Source organism: Desmodus rotundus, chromosome 6, assembly GCF_022682495.2.
Source record: "Desmodus rotundus isolate HL8 chromosome 6, HLdesRot8A.1, whole genome shotgun sequence".
NCBI lineage: Eukaryota > Metazoa > Chordata > Mammalia > Chiroptera > Phyllostomidae > Desmodus > Desmodus rotundus.
Window position 1 is genome coordinate 75410464 of NC_071392.1, and position 6217 is coordinate 75416680.

The following is a 6217-nucleotide window of genomic DNA, read 5'->3' on the forward strand; positions in this document are numbered from 1 at the left end:
CTACAGAGAAACTTCCTGAGTGAGGTTTTGATAGGAATTGTGTTAAACTGAGAGGTTGAGGGAATCAATTTTATGGGAAATTGACATCATTACTACGTTGCATCTTCCAATCCATAAACACAGGGTGTCTCTCCAAGGATCTAGGTTGCCTTTTATTGCTTGCATCAGTATTTAATAATTTTCATCATACAGATCCTGTACATATTTTTGTTAGATTTATACTTAAGTATTTCATTTTCTTTGGAGCAATCTGTAAGGAATGCCTTCTCAAGGGGGGATATCGGAGCAGAGACTTGAGTGTAACTGACAACATGAGTGCAGGCCCTCAGGCAAGAGCTTGGTGGTGTGTGTGTGTGTGTGTGTGTGCGCGTGCGCTCAGCCCAGCAGAAAGGACAGTGTGCCTGAGAGGGAGTGAGCAGGCCTGAGAGGGAGTGAGCTAGAAAAAGAGTAACACCAAATGAGGTCCAGGAGGCTGCTGGGGGGCTGACAGGGCCTGGGTGAAGTCATGATGAGATCCTGAAGATTTACTCTGTAAGTCTTATGAGATGCTGTCAGAGGGTTTTAAGCACTTGAATGATATGATATGACATATTTTACTTTATTTTTTAAGAAATTAAAAAAAAATCCTCACCCGAGGATATGTTGTTATTGATTTTAGAGAAAGCAGAAGAGAGAGAGAGAGGAACATTGGTTGCCTCCACTACCCACCCCAACTGGGGTTCGAACATGCAGCCTGGGTATGTGCCCTGACCGGGGATAGAACCCACAACCTTTTGGTGTACCAAATGATGCTCTAATCAACTGAGCTATCTGGCCAGGGCTGATGTGACATATTTGAAAGGATCACCCTGGCATCTGGCTGGAGAATAGGCTATACGAGGGTGAAGGGTAACAGGGAGCCCTGTTAGGAAGCTCTTTGAGTGGCCCGGACGGCAGGTGATAGTAGCTCAGACCAGGATGGTAGCCGTGGAGGTCATGAGTAGTAGCTGGAATCTGGACATACATACTTCGAAGATGTAGCGGACAGAATTAGCTGATGGATTGCATGTGAGATGTTAGAGAAAGAGAAGAACCAAGGATGACCCCCAGGTTCTCAGCCAGTGCAGCTGGGTCGATGAATGGTAGTGCCATGTACTGAGAAGAGGGAAACTGCGTTCTTCAGTATAGAAACAGAACTCAAGAAGACCTAAAACGTCACAGTATGCAGCCACAGACTGAAAGGGGGTAAGGTGCCTCTTTCCCAAACCAGCCACATTTCTACAACGTTGGCCACTAGTTGGACTTCCAGGATCTACTAAAGTGGCCTCCTGGGAGGGTGTGGGAGGAGAAGGAAGGGAAGTGAAACTGACAGTTGGTAAGCACTTAAAGACCAAGATTTCTCATGTTAATATTAATCCTCATTGGATTATTTTTAGATAAGTAGCGATATGCTTTTTTTCTCTTTTTTTTTAATTGCAGAAAAAGCATACATAATAGTTATCATTTTAACCATATGTAAGTGTACAATTCAGTGGCATGAAATATACTTAGTATATTGTATAATCATCACTACTATTAGACCCAAAACTTTTTCATCATCCCCATCAAAAACTCTGTGCCATTAAACAACTCCCCTTTCTTCCCTTCCCGTAGCCCCTACTAACTATATTCTATTTTCTGTGTCTATCATCTGTCTATTCTAGGTAGCTCATATAAGCAGAATCTTTTAATATTTGTCCTTCTTTCTGCATTTGATTTATTGCACTAAGCATGTTTTCAAGGTCCATCGATATTGTACCTGTAACAAAATTATGCTCATTTTTAGGGATATACCACATTCTGTTTGCCCATCGTTGATGGACGCTCGGGTGGTTTCTACCTTTTGGCAGTTGTGAGTAGCGCCGCTGTGAACGTTCACGTACAAGTAGCTGACTTCCTGCTGTCAGTTCTTAGGGACAAACACCCAGGAGTGCAATTGCTGGGTCATGTGAAGATAGTTCTACATTTAGCCTTTTGAGAAACCACCAAACTTTTTCACAAAAGTTGCGCCATTTTGTATTTCTACAAGCAATGTACAAGGGTTCCATTTTCTTCATATCCTTGCTAACACTTATTATTCATGTTTTTTTTTAATATTCACCCTCTCAGTTGTGAAGTTGGATGCCAGTGTGGTCTTCGTTTGCATTTCCCTAGTGACTTAGGATGTTGAGAATTTTTTCATTGGCCATTGTCTATCGTGTCTATTGGCCATTTGTACATCTTTGCAGAAACGTCTGTTCGAGGGTTTTCCCCTTTTTCAATTGGGCTGTTTGTTTTGTTGTTGGGTTTTAGGAGTTCTTTATATATTCTGGATATTAATTCCCTATTAGATGTATGATTTGCAAATATTTTCTCCCATTTTATAGGTTGTCTTTTTTTATAGTATCCTTTAATGCACAAAAGTTCTTTATTTTGATAAAGTCCAATTTATCTATGTTTTATTGCCTGGGCTTTTGGTGTGATATCCATAAAATCGTCACCAAATCCAATGTTATGCATTTTTTTCCTAATGTTTTTTCCTAAGAATTTTATAGTACTAGCTCTTTAACTTAGGTCTTTGATCCATTTTGAGTTAATTTTTCTATATTGTGTAAGGTAAGCATACAACTTCATTCTTTTGCATACACATATCTAACTTTCCCATCACTACTTATTGAAAAGACTGTCCTTTCTCATTGAGTGGTCTTAGAACCTTTTAAACAATCAATTGGGCACATATGGGAGGGTTTATTTTTAGGCTTTCTGTTTATTCTATCCGCTTCTATGTCTGTCTCTATGCCCATCTCACAGTGCTTTAATTACTGCAGCTTTGTAGTAAGTTTCAAAATCAGGAAGTGTGAGTGTTCCAATTTTATTAATTTTTTCCACATTGTTTTGGCTATGGTTTTGGCTACTCAGGGCCCCTTGCACTGGCATGTGTATTTGAGGGTCCCTTTTCCATTTCTGTGGAAGAGGCTGTTAGAATGTTGACAGGGATCGCATTGAATCAAAGATCCCTTTGGGTACTATCGATATCTTAACAATATTGAGTCTTCCATCCATGACCACAGTGTCTTTCAGCTTATTTAGGTATTTTAAATTTTCTTTCAGCAATGTTTTATAGTTTTAGGTGTACAAGTTTTTCATCTCCTTCACTAGATTTATTCCTAAGTATTTAATTCTCTTGTGTGCTTTAAAAATGGAATTGCCATCTTAATGACCTTTTCAGATTATTTACTGCTGGTGTATAGGAACGCAACTGATAACATCTCACTTTTGTAGAGGAAGAAATAGGGGCTTAGAATAAGTTGCTCAAAGGTCCTTGGCTAGTAAGGCCCAACGCAGGCTCCTGACTCCAAATCTATTGTGCTGTCTTTCTGAAGAGGCAGATTATCAAGCCCCTTTCCCATTTTGCCTGTCCTCTGACTTGATGCTCTTAGTTGCGAAATAAGAAACACTGGGGGGAAAAAGAACTGGCAACAGTTATGCTCCAAATTCTAACCAGTGTGACAGCCGAACCATCAGGAGGCAGCGAAGGCTTCAAGGATACCCATGGGTCTCCCCCAGATACTTGCATGTTCATTGTTTCTGAGTGGAAGACCCAGAGGCAAATCACAGAGAGTCAACATTGAATGTGTGACTTTGAAATGCCAAAAGAGTTGGTGAGAATGACTCGGAAGTCAAGAAGCTACTTGTAGCAAATCAAGTACTGTAATACATTGTCGACACGGGGCAGCTCCCCATGGCCCTGACAAAAGGACTGTGTTATGACATGTGGATGGTGGGAAGACCCTTGAGGAACTGGGTAGGGGGTGGCTCAGGCTCAGAAGAGGAGTACTTTGCAGCCTCCGTGAGACTGGAGACCAGGCGTGTGCTGAGTCACTCTGAGGAGTCTCTAAAAGACCCTGGCAGTCTTGTTAGGGTCAGCTTTCTCCAGGACCCTTGAATGCCATTCAGAAACCACCAGAAGATTCTCTCCTCTCCAGTCCCCACCGAACACTTTCCTTCCTTCCAAAACCTGCTGTCTGACAGGATTCCCGAATCTCTACTTCCTTCTGTTTCTGGGGAAAGACACTTTAAATGTGCAGCCATGGCTACTATTGTTGCAGCTGCCACTGGTGGGAACCTGGCCCAGTAACTGTGGACAGTACTATGAGAATTTTCTCAGCCTACCTTCCTGCTGGCCAGAAAGGTTCCCAGAGAGGAATGCTGAAGCCTAGAGAACACAAGTGTTCACACACACACAGAGCGAGAGAGAGAGAGATGAGAAATCAGACTATCTTCTCCTTCCTTTTAAAGCAAAGAACATAAGAACATTCCAGCTGGAAGACAGCACCTTAGGATCATCCCAATTCACCCTCTTATAACCCAGTGTAAAGGTCCTATGTTACAGTGATGTGATTATTCCTCATACCTCCCAAGAAATCCCCGACGAGGAATGGTAGAGCCTTGATAATTGAAGAGTTTTTAGGCAGAGAGGTAAGTGGGTGTCAGAACACTTATGCAGGTTCCTCCCTAATAACATGAAATGTTGAGAAAGTCCCACAGGGCTTCAAAGCTGCCACAGTAACAACCAGATAGAAAATAAGTGGAGAAAGTTCACAAAGCAAAGTGTCAGTGTGGTAACAGACAACTTTCTCTGTGGCTCAAACCTTGGACGTGTTTTAACAGTCATTTCATATCTATCACAGAAAAAATAGACAAAGTAGGTCATAATGTTTGAAATTATTTTTCCAGTGGGAATATCATGCCCTGATGACACAGTCTTATTCACACTTCTTCCAGAAATCGCCAGCAGCTTCCTTCAAAATGGACCAGCCTCTCACCTTCCTACCATCCTCACATCACCTGATTAATATTCTTAAACATATCACTCCTCTGTCAAAACCTTGCACTGTTTTCTTATTGCTAATAGAATTAAACCTTAATTTCTTTGTATGTTACTCAAGTTTTCTTACCAATCGATTTCCCTGTTTATCCCTTACTGTGCCCTGGTTGCCAGGCCAGTCAAGCTGTGAGCGGGAGCCATAGTTTCCTCCCCTTGTAGTGCCAGCTCCACGCCTCTCTACTCTTCTCACTCCTCCCACTCACACTTCAGGGCTGGATCCAAACCCCACCCCCGCCGCTTCTACCCACACTGGTCTCTCCCCGCTGTAAATCCCTGTAGTACACTCACCCCGCACCGCATTTAGGCAGCTCGTTTACCGAGTGACTAATACGCATGTCTCACTGCACTGGAAGCTCTGTGTATACAGGGAATAGAGTAAGGTCCCTGTCCTGGAGGAGGAGACTTTGCCGCGTTGTCCTAACCTATTACTGTCGCTTGAGGGCAAGCCTTGTCACCACAGTAAAAGGCACAAGTTCTGTGATGATGGCATGCTTATCGTGGCGCTATGTACGTCCTAGGATTTCAGAAGGACTTGCCAAATTGAATTAAATTCATTCTCATTCTCTCTCTCCCTCTCTCTCTCCTTCCCTCCCTTTCTCTCTCTCCTTCTCTCTCCCTTCTCTCTCTCTCCCCCTTCCACCAACTGAGGATGGTAGCTGAAGTGCAGTCACTGATTTGCTCTTAAACGGTCAAACCTAACAAACTCGCCCATTTCAGCCAGGCCGAAGAGGGCGGGATAGGGGGTGAAACAGGAAAAGCCGCCCTAGTGTGTCGCCCCATCAGCAGCACAGAAAAGTTCAAGTCTGCTCTCCCGGCTGGATCCCTGGCTCTAGGCGTAAACTGTGAAATCAAGTGTGGGGACTTGCACAGGCAAAGAAGGGAGTGAGGAAAGGCAAAATGAACAGAGTTAAATAGGAGAGCCGCAGAAACTTCTCCGCCAGCGTTATGAGCAGCAAGAACCAGCAAAGACGGTTCTTGAACACATCCAAGCCATTTGGTTGTGGCTTCCTTTGGACACAACCAAAGACACGCCAGGGCCAGTCGTCGAAATCACAATTCAGACCACACATTTGTAGCAATAAAGGCTTGAGGTTGGCACGTTTGGTTTCTAGACACCTGCGCCCACAGGTCACAGCAGCGGGGACAGCTGCCTGAGTGACTCTGAGGTCATCTCTCACACAGGTCCTGCGCTGGAAGGATTTGACCAGCGGGAACCCCAAGCCCTGGTTCTTCTCCACAGAGCCCCGGGACACACCGAAACATCTCACCGAGAGCAGAAAAGACAGGCGAGATAGGGAGTGGGGAGGGATAGAGGTTTCCGCTGACTGCAGG